Source organism: Apis laboriosa, unplaced genomic scaffold (assembly GCF_014066325.1).
Source record: "Apis laboriosa isolate Shangri-la unplaced genomic scaffold, ASM1406632v1 scaffold68_cov148, whole genome shotgun sequence".
NCBI lineage: Eukaryota > Metazoa > Arthropoda > Insecta > Hymenoptera > Apidae > Apis > Apis laboriosa.
In genome coordinates this window covers 6529059-6540013 of record NW_025224135.1, presented here as the reverse complement: position 1 = coordinate 6540013, position 10955 = coordinate 6529059, and the positions used below count along the sequence as shown (strand labels likewise).

Genomic DNA, 10955 nt, shown 5'->3' with positions numbered 1-10955 from the left:
TGGACTAGTTTTTACATTCCGAGCATGACTCATTGTGCGCTTCGGATGAACCTGTTAGCGCCACCCTCTGCGTCGAACCGGTGTATCCCGCCACCGCATCTTTGTTCGTTAAAACAAACAAAAAAAAAAAAAAAAAAGGAAAAACTAACCGATTGGTATTAAAAATGATCTTCAACGTTCTCCAAATATATATATATATAATAGCCTCGTACGATGCAAGTCGAAAAACGGCGCTCGTATTCGGCCTCGATACCCCGATGATCGATCAATTTTAAGAGGAACGAATCGAACAATTTAATCGACCCATTAAGACACCGAAGGTTCTCACCGAATTAATAATCGTTGGCTCGACGTGAGTATATATGCACGGTGTATCTGAATACCCCCACGTCGAACGAGAAAGGCGAGGAGGGCGCGATAAAAATTCTCGCAATGCAATCAGACGGGTTGCTTAGGACCGCAAAATTGCGGGCATCGAATGTAAAATGGTACGGAATGGGTATGACCCTTTGGACGTGTACACACGGACACGGGGTCGCACACATCGGCGGCGAGGAGCAGTTAATGGAAGCTTAGAGGTTGATAGCCTTGAGTATGTACCGCGGTTGGTCGTGCCATGGCCGACCGATTCTTCGACTCTCTCTCTTGGGCTCGTCCGACTTGACCGCTCTTTACCTCTAGAAATCCAGCCGCCTCTCTTACCCTCCTCAGCCGGCTGTCCGTCCCATTCCATCCCTATTTCTCTGCCTCGCTCCTTTTCCAGGCCATCCTCGCCGTGATCCCCCACTCCGGATGTTGATGGTGCAGGGGCCGACTCGAAGCCTCGACGTAAACAGCGCGAAGGTTTTCGCTTGCCAAATTGGTTGGATAACGAGTCGGCCGCTAGAGGGACGCAGGATGCATTGAAAATTCTAGTGGATCGTAGCGCTGTTATCTTAATGAGCATTCTACTTGGCAATGAATTCTCTCTCGCCGGTCAATTCAAAATATTTATATATATATTAATATATACGATTTTCAGTGTACAGTTATCCGAAAAGATCAGATGTGTGTTTGTGCCGATTCGTTCCGTTATCAGCATCACGGTGGATGATATACTGTTATAATTGAAACGATTATCGTAATGTTTCACGCGTGTTGTTGAAAACCGTGACGCAAACTATGAAATTATTATCGATACAACTTTTGAATCTATCGGCGAGAATTTCATCCTGTATTTTCCACTTACGAGTTTCCTGTGATCTTCTAATTATAATGCTTAAATAACAGGTTTGCCGCCTCTGTGTCAACGATGAAATAATTAAGTTTGTAACCGAAGAATGCGAGCAATCGTTTTTATATGTCGTGTATGAGGACGGATTAGATTAACGGAAATTCGGTTTAACAGAACGCTTAAGCGTGAACGCGTCCGGGAAAACTTGGATGTGACCAAGCAGGCAACGTTATCCCAACACGATTTCAAACCAATGAGAGAGGATACTCGAGAACCGGGAGCAGGAGGAAACGAGAGAAATATATAGGGGTCTTTGATCTGTACACCCTTCCTGCAAGTTCCTGGTACATGGCCGGCCCGTTACCTCTAGTCACTACCAACTACTGGAGTAAATAGTAGTGTGGTCACGTGTTTGTTCAGATCCGGACGCAATTTACCATCGTTGGCGGTGTCTATAACTAGCGATAGGTGTTGCTATGATCGGTGTGAAGAACACCGGTGGAACAGACATTTTGAAAATCGAGATTACGTTTCAGAATGTAATTTAATTTCTTCAAGATATGCATAATTTAAGACATTTTATTCAAAATTATTTATCAATTGAGAAAGAGACATAAGTAATGTTCGAAACAAAGGAAGAATTGTTTTTGAAACGGAAGAAAAATATTGAAAATAATAAACAAAAAAAAATCTGATACGAATTTTCGAGAATTTTCTGCAAATTTTTCAATGAATTTTAAAAGAATGATGTATCAGATATTTATTAAAGCGGATATTAAAATACGGAAACGAAAACTTTTGAAAAAAAGAAAGATTATTTGAGAAGATATTGAGATTGACGTTTCGATGTTTCAGTTTCTGTTTTATCAGTTTTTAGAACGTTAACGCAATCAACAATGAGTGTCGTCTTAATATATCGCGGACGATATATCGGTCGATGAATCGCGTGACTTTTGTTAATACGATAAGTTCGTTACGAGACAGTTCTAACGAGGCAGTAAATAAGAGAAAACTGTGGAAACATGAGACAGTAATAAAAAGAAAATCGAGATTATAAATAATGGTTATGACTAGGAGAGAGAGAGAGAGAGAGAGAGAGAGAAAGAGAGAGAGAGAGAGAGAAAGAGAGAAGGAGACCTTGGTTAATTCTGGAGATGTTTTCGCTTACAAATTGGCTGTCCAAAAAATAAGCGAAGAGTTTAAAACCGATCCTAGAGGCTTACTGATTCTGAAATGCCCGAGGATAAGAGACACTCGAAGATTTTTCTTAGTCACGTAAAGAAATACGTAGCAAAAATTCCGGAAGGTAATAATTTAAAAAAAAAATATGAAATTTGCATAAGATATCTTGACAAATAAACTTATTACCAATTTATACTTATTACATCTATTTCCAATTTATATTTGTTCGGCATACGTTACTTTATTACGCTATCGATAAATTGCATTTATGCAAATGTTTCTTGCTTCGATTTTTCTTTTCTTTTCGTCGAGCGATAGAACCTACGTAAAAGTTTTTTACGTAGGTAAATCACGGTATAATGTATAAAAAATTAATTTTTTATGGATAAATATGTAAAGGATAGTTTAAGATATATCTTCGAGAATGACAAAGAATCTTATAATATCGTGAGCAGATGTAGATATTAGTCATCGACAATTTCTCGAAACGGTAAGATATTGTAATCGCAAATACTGATATGAAGTTATATGACATAAAGAGTCATCTTTTGAGGCGCCGTACTGATAGCCAAGGCACTTTCAAAAGCTCTAATATATCTCTATAAATAACATATTGCGACATCACTACAGTGTTGTCAGTTCAGAAAAATGGACATCGATATAAATCGTACTAAATTTTATCAATGACGAAACAATCGTCAAGAAATTTCACATTCAAACTCGTTTTTCTTCAAATTGTACGCAATAATATAAACCAAATAAAATTTATACTTTTATTTCATCCTTTATGCGCAATCGTAATACAAATCAATTTAAAATCGACAATTAAAATTTTCGATAAATCAAAATTATACTTAAAATTTGTACAACAGACTAAATTGTTTCGAAGTGTGAAATCGGAATAAACGAACGAAAACATAGACTTGAATTCAAGCCGCTCATTCATGTTTCACCTTGCAATCATATTTATATAGATCAACTTAAATTCTCTATATTCAGAGACCGTCTATTCATCAAAAGTCGAAATATGACGTCCGCGTATACACCATAGAGGAGCATCGTTCTCAAAGTTGCGTGCACTCTTGTACAGTGGTGCATATCGTGGCCGAGCTTCTCCCAAGTGGGGAGAGCAAAAGAGCACGGTACACACGATGGATATTCGTGCTGGACTAGAGGGACTCGGCTGGAAAAGGGACTGGGTTGGCTGGACTGTAAGAGATCGTTCGTGGAGAAGGGATTGTCGTCGGCCGTGGAACACCGTGCAGAGAGGAAGGGATTGCGCGTGAAGGGGAACCTGGGTCCGTAGAGGGGAGGAGGAGGACAACGGATAGATAGAGAAACGGAGTAGCGAGAAAAAGAGAGAAGGAGAGAGAGAGAAGCGTCGCGAAAGGAAGAAAGAGAGATGAGGATGAGAGAAAGGGAGAGAGAGAGAGAGAGAGAGAGAGAGAGAGAGAGAGAGAGAGAGAGAGAGAGGGAAAGGTGGCGTGCGAGAGAGATGGTAGAGAGGCCTGCTAGGCTCGCCTTCCTTGACTGCCGCGCGGCGCGCTAGTTTCGGCTTGCCGCTCCGACGTGACGGACGCTCTTTTCCAGTGGACGCCGGCTTACACGTGGAAGCGGCCTTCTCCGGTGTGTCGTGCTTTTCTTTGTTTTGATCGCGTGTGAATTCGTGTGTACGGGCTCGATATACAGTGGAATATTCGGTGTGACAGTGGAAAATAAGCGAATTACAATTCGGTGATTTCGTTTCTGTCGCGTGTACGCACTTCGATTGAGTTCAGTGAGCGTTACTCGAAACGAAGCGTTGTGAGACTCGGACACAGTGTTTATTCGAATCTACGCCATCAACTACCTCGATTTGGATTACGTGAATCTAAAGCAACGGACGACGGGAACCGTGAGAGAAAGGGGAGCCGGAGTGAAGCTCGACATTCAAAAAGGTGCGTCCCATATTCATACAAGTGTCTCGAAACATTTGAATGTGAGACAGTCAAGGATATATATATAATTTATACCCATTTTTCATGAAAAATATTCGATATAAGATGCTCGATTCACGTGGTCGATGTTGGATTTCAACGTATAAAGTCATAATTATCGTTAATCCGATGCAAAATTTTCAAATTTATCGACCGAATATTTCGATCGCGTAAGACACAAAATGGCGTCGTTCCAAAGCATCACGGTTTTATGGCGCGAGAAAGAAAATTATCGATTTAAGAAAAAAATTTGACGTAAGATATCCGTTTTTGTATAATCTATGTTTCTTATCTTTAAATTTATTACGGAATCGAAAATATTGAAATTCGCGATATGATAATGAAATCTCAAAAAACGGTTTCTTTATATCATTGACAAATTTGAATGACCGATCAAAATTTGTATTATATTTATATCTTCGATTGAACCGTATCAAAGGGAAAAACATTCGATTCTTCGCATTCGAATCGCAATATACGATATCGAATATAAACATGTACGTTTGTTGTGAATTTTTTTTTAAATTGATTTGGCAGTGTATTCTATAACAATAAACGAAATTCCGTTTTGTGGCGCAGATGGTGTTTGGCGATTCTGGGAATTTTAGATTTACAGATACACCTGAACCGTTTGTTTAGCCTGACGAACCTTAGCAATGCGATGTTTTTACTGAGGGTATCGTGAACGTGCTCGTCTCGCAAGCAATGTCAACAAACTCGATTATTCGGTTTCTTTGTTCATTGCTTTGTGTTGTCAAGTAACTCGTAAAAGTAAAGAAAAAAAGAGATGAAAGCATAAAAATAAGGAGAGATACGGAGAAATTTTTAATAACGTCTTTTCTTATATTCGAATAAGAAAATAGTATAGGATGAGAATAAAAATTTAACGTTGACATAGTCGGAAGAATGCGAAACGAATACATGCAAAATTTCTTTAGAATTAAAATGTTATTTCACAGTGCTTGCTGTTTTACTATCAAGAATGTTATTTTTTCATCGCGAGAACGGGAAAGGCGAGAAGGGGAGAAAATGATAGATGCGATATTTATTCGCATTAAATTAATGGCAACGAGACCGATCCGTGTCGTGGCTTAACGAATGTGCACCTTTCCACGTATGTACGTTGAAATCCTTCGGGCCACTCTATTATGTCGGAACGAGTTTCTTAGTTTCAAAAACCAGTTCTCGAAAAATTTTTTTCACCGTGTAACGCGTTGCTCAGAGAAGAAACATTGGAATTCGTCAGGCGATGGGCAAACTTTTTCTTTCGCTCACGACTGCGACGTTTAAAGTGGATAGATCGTAGCGTTAAAAGAATTCCACATTTCATTACCCTTTAAACGCGCATGTTTCGAGACTCGACTATATTACTTTAGATAGATAGATCGTATCATTGCGTATTATAGATAAATTGTCCTAGCATTTTGACGTTGATAGAAATAATTTTCTTCCATTTTTTTTCTAAATAGACAAACGTATTCTGAAATTACATGAATATATATGAACGGAAATGTATATTACGCACTTTTATTTGATACATAGCGTAAATATCAAATAGATGGCACTTATAAACGATATAAGATAGATAACAAAAAATGGTTACTTTCGAAAATTGAATTTAGCGAAAAGTTCCAAAAGAGAATTTTATTCAAAGTTATTTCCACAGTTCATTTTAAAATATGAAATCGAATATGGAAAAATGAATATGGAAATATTTTTCTTTAATTACGAAAGATTATAAAAGTAGGATGAATACAAATATTTGAACGATATTTCAAACTCTTTAAATATGAACAATATTTTTCATTTTATTCTTATTTGTTTATTTCATGTTTTTTTTTGAATTTCATATAGTCAATATTTTGGTATATAATAAACTTTTTGTGTTTCAATATGCTGTTATAAAGTCATAATTATTACATTATTTATGAATTCATTTGGATAATAATTATTTTAATCGAAATAGCTAAATAACATTTCTGAATAATTTAAAAGGACGATAAATGTCAAAAATAAAGAAATATAGTGTCGTTAAAATTCTAATACTTCTATAAATTTTCTCTGGCTTGTATAATACAATCGATCATTGTATATTTTGTTTTATTTTATTGAGCAATTTTCTAATTGCTATCAAGCAACATATTTTGACAAAGAACATAATTTCTTGTTTGCAATTAATTCCTGATAAACTCGACAAGTTCGTATTAATACTAACATTGAGTTAGAATAGAAATTTATGTATCTAACCATAAATTTACATACCACTGTTTTTTTTTTAAACAAATGAATTGACGTATATGGACATTTTACCATCTATTAAATTAACTATAAAATTCGTTGCACGGAAATATTTTAATTTTTCCTAATTTTTAATTTCATTTGAGGATCACTTTTGAAGGGAAAAATATGATAATTTATTTAAAACATAACATCATGTGAAAATATAATATATAATTTTACTGAATCTGTCCTATTTAAATTTAATTTTTCTTTTTGAACATTTCAAAAATATCAATTAAAATTATAACAAATTTAATAAAAAAGATCTGTACGCTTCCACCTTTTAAAAATATATATATATATATCTAACAAAATTTTCGAGATGAGTATAGATCTTCCACTTTTTTCTTCAATTTTATCTCGTATCATATAACAGGTTGTTCCTCTTTCTCTCTCTCTTTCTCTCTCATCCTCCATATCGCACCGCCTAATCAAAAATCAATAAGTAAAAACACCAAAAAGTCAAAAAAATCAACAAAGAAATTGACTTATCGTGTTTTCCCTTCTTTTACGGTCTTCATTTATTATTATTTCTGTCAAACCGGTCGATATATAGTCGCGTGCAAACAGGGACCACCCAAATTTGTCCCACAGATAAGATTTGAACGTGTAAAAGGTATCCACGATCGCCGATCCGTATATCGAGTCGAACGAAATTAGGTAGGCAGAGACGATACGTTGTTAAAGGCTTATGCGCGTAGTTTCCACGGGTGCTTTGACCTCTTGTCTTAGTCCGCATGTTAACGAGGCTTCGTTAATTACACCTCGTGAGATTACGACAGGGACAGGTGGCCGACGATTATCCATTATCCGTCCTAGAAACGTTGCTCGAACGGATACGACCAAGCATCAGAGATAACCACTGATTAATACACTCTATTCGTGACGACGGAATCGATGTCCAATTGACCCAGTCGTGATTTAACCGAGTGACAATGCCGAGTGAAAAAGTGGCGAGGACAGATATTTCACGATCTCGATTTTTTATCCTGACGTTTCCCAAAGTGGTGCAATTGATCATTGAAGATCGCGATCGCGTTTAGTGGATTCGATTATATTTCGCGGATTTTTTTCTTTCTTTCTTTCTTTCTTTCTTTGAAAAATTTTGGATTTGTTCTACGTCGCGATAAATGACACGCGAAACTCTTGGGAGTTTCAAGCCATTCTTCAGGATAATTCATTCGTTTTCGTTTAATTCGTCTAGGATTTTAAAGATCTATATATTTATTGAATTATACGTGGATTTCTTTCTTAATAAATTTTGGATTTGTCGTCCGTTCTTTATCATGACAAATGATCCGTGAAAATTGAAATTGAACGCTCGATTCCGGGCCACGGGAGAATAATTGATTCTTCTTCGGATATTTATGCCACTTTCGTAATTAGTCCATTAGTTCAATTGCTTCTTGAAAAATTTCCTCTTTAAAAAATTTTGAGAGTATCTATCTCTTAGTTGAGATCATCAATTGAACCCAAAAATAATTCTTTTTCAAAATATTTATACCACTTTCGTTAACGATCCATCCATCGAGAATCCCATCTTCCAAGATTCCAAAAACGTAATCTTATCCATCAAAGAGCAAAGAAATCGCAATCATGTCGATTGAAGAATTGAAAAATAGTTGAAATGGTTGCACTCGTAAAATTTCGAGCGGCAATCGCCGAGCAAGGATATCGTAAATTCGAGCAGGGCAATAAATGCTTGGTAAAAGATCGTTCGGCGTATAAAGGCGACAACGATGGGCCGGGCTCTAATACACGGGAACAGCTGGCACGTTCTTAATTCAACCTCGCTGAGAGTGCTGATCCCAAAGTGACAAAGGCTAATTTTATGAAGGAGAGAAACACTAGTGGTATAAACGGCCCCGCTCGAATTCTAGGCTACTTTATTCTGTACCCGTCTTAATCGTCCGAGATGTCGATTTTTATTGGAGTAATATATTCTTTCACGGCGTAGATACGAATTATCGATCTGCTCCTGCTGTTATCCTCGTTTTTGTATTCCCTTCTATTCACCAGACTATCTCTCTTCCCATTTGTTACCTTATGAACACCTAGCAAAAGATTCTCCCTTCCATTTTTTCGATCCATTTTTCTACGGTGAAAAATTAATCCTTTTTAATTAATACATTAATATATTCGCTACTTCATGTATGTCATATCCCAGCTTCTTTATAACGAACTTATTAATAAACTGCGGATATCTGTGCATTTATGCAAAATTGCAAAATTTGAATTTGAATTTTTGTCAACAAAAATTTATAAAATTATATAGTGCGCATTATGATATTTGAGAAAGAAAATTTTTAAACTCCATTCCTTTGGTTCATGTTCTTCAAAAATTTACATAAAAATCCGCAATCTATTTTCATAAAAATAATTCGACAAAAACGATCGCGTATAATATAAAGAACGATTGACTATACTTTTACCATCATCAATATTTTTTAATATCAAGTTAAACGAATCGTAACGCTTTTAAGGGCTGAAAATCAATCGTTTTGCAGTTCGTGCCACGTTGTCGAACTGTCTCGTTAGCTGTCTTTAAACGCTTGTAAGAGGTCGGTGCAATCTGATGTAAAACTCGCCTCCACTCGTATCGTAACCAGAGCATGAAAAAGGCGAGGACTAAACAGCGACACGTGCACCGGCGAAGAAAAGACAATTTTTCGCAAAATGCCCGATGCAATGAGTGAAATAGTCTGACGCGCCCTGACCCAGCCTAGACAGTGCTCCATGAATTGTTCGAAAACGTTCATTCGATATCCCTCTAACCAAGTTTTCGGCACGATTAAGAACCCCTTCGCGATCGATATATTACACGCTTTTATGGTTCAACGACTTCGATTGTGCGAACCTTCCGTTTATTTTATTCTAAACAAAGTTTCATTCCTTCCAATCTTATTTCTCGTGTAACGTGGTCGAACGCGGAACTTTTGTTATATAAGTTGGGAATTTTAATTGTTTACAGATTATATTATATCAGTTTTAAAGTAATTTTACAATAATAATTTGTTTAACGTGCTTCATGTTGATTCATTTAATTTTTTGAATTCTCGTGTTAAATATCGGATGCAATCAGATATTACGTTTTATTTTATATTTTTATTTGCTTCGAATGCAGTAAAAATTATTGAAAAAAAAAAATAAATAAATAAAACTGGCAAATGTAACACGAGCCGAATATTTACAGAATTTAATCGGTAAATGGACAAATGCAATGGACGTGTCATATGTTGTTAAAATTGTATTTTAACAATATATTTAACATATTTTCCTTCCATTCGAATATCGACAATTTCATAATGGAATTAATTCATTATTTTTTATTCGATTGGCTTGTTAGTAACGTAACTGCAATAACTTTGCGAATTAAACTAGGAATGCTTTCAATCCATTTATATCATTGCCATCATCGTAACCAAGGATAATGAGATAGGCATATGGTGTATAGTTTAAATCAAATTGCAATCGTGTGAATCATACTCCTGTTTCACACTTTTATTTGTCATTTCGAGGATAAATATGTCACTGAAATGAAATTAGAAAAAGAAATATTATTACTCAAAAAATTAAAATGCAATCATACGCGTAAGAATTAATTGAGAGTTAAAAGATTTGCGAGTAATGCTCGAACGTGTTTCCTCTTTAAACAGGAAGAAATAATAAATATTTGAATCTTGTGTCTGTGCACGACCATAATCGAGGAAACTGCCGGAAATGAAATATTACTCGCCGTATTACCGGGTTTAATAGCGCCGCGGAAAATGTGGAAATTCATGGTGTGCAATATGACGATTATATGCATGGTTTCGCCGAGAGAAAGTCGCCACTTTGCCATTCTTGTTAGCATTCATAAACTATCTCGCATTAGCTAGGATTAGCTTCTTATTTCAATAATGTAAATATATATATATATATTATTTAAGACGAACGAATTAAATAATTCTATTAGAATTTTATTATTGATTCGTAAAACATGTGAAAAGTGCGGTGAATAACTTATATTTATATTGATCGTCTATTTTTCTTATTGAAAAATTTCCTTCTGTTTTCTTCTTTGTATTTTATTCAATTTGTTTGAATAAAATAAAATTTTCCAATAACGTATAAATATCTTATAAATGTACGTATGCATTTCGTGCATCCTCAGAGCAATCTCGTTTCTATAATATTCATTTCAAAGAATAGAATGTTCCGGTTGAATAGATCGGTCGCAGCTTTGTATCTGTTTTTGCAACAGGTATCGAGAAGAAGGTGTTGAAATTTCTATGCGTTTATTCCTTTTTTTTTTATATATATAT

At 35.7% G+C, this 10955-nt stretch overlaps 1 protein-coding gene across 8 annotated transcripts in view; it reads left to right on the top strand.

The window, feature by feature from the left end:
• The first annotated feature begins 4024 nt into the window (after positions 1–4024).
• Positions 4025–10955, top strand: part of LOC122718911 (fat-like cadherin-related tumor suppressor homolog) — a 529283-nt gene continuing 522352 nt past the window's right edge. For all 8 annotated transcript variants that reach the window (XR_006347483.1, XR_006347482.1, XM_043944311.1 and 5 more), the window contains exon 1: positions 4025–4332. The gene's annotated coding sequence lies outside the window, so the exon portion shown is untranslated. The remainder of the gene's footprint in view (positions 4333–10955) is intronic.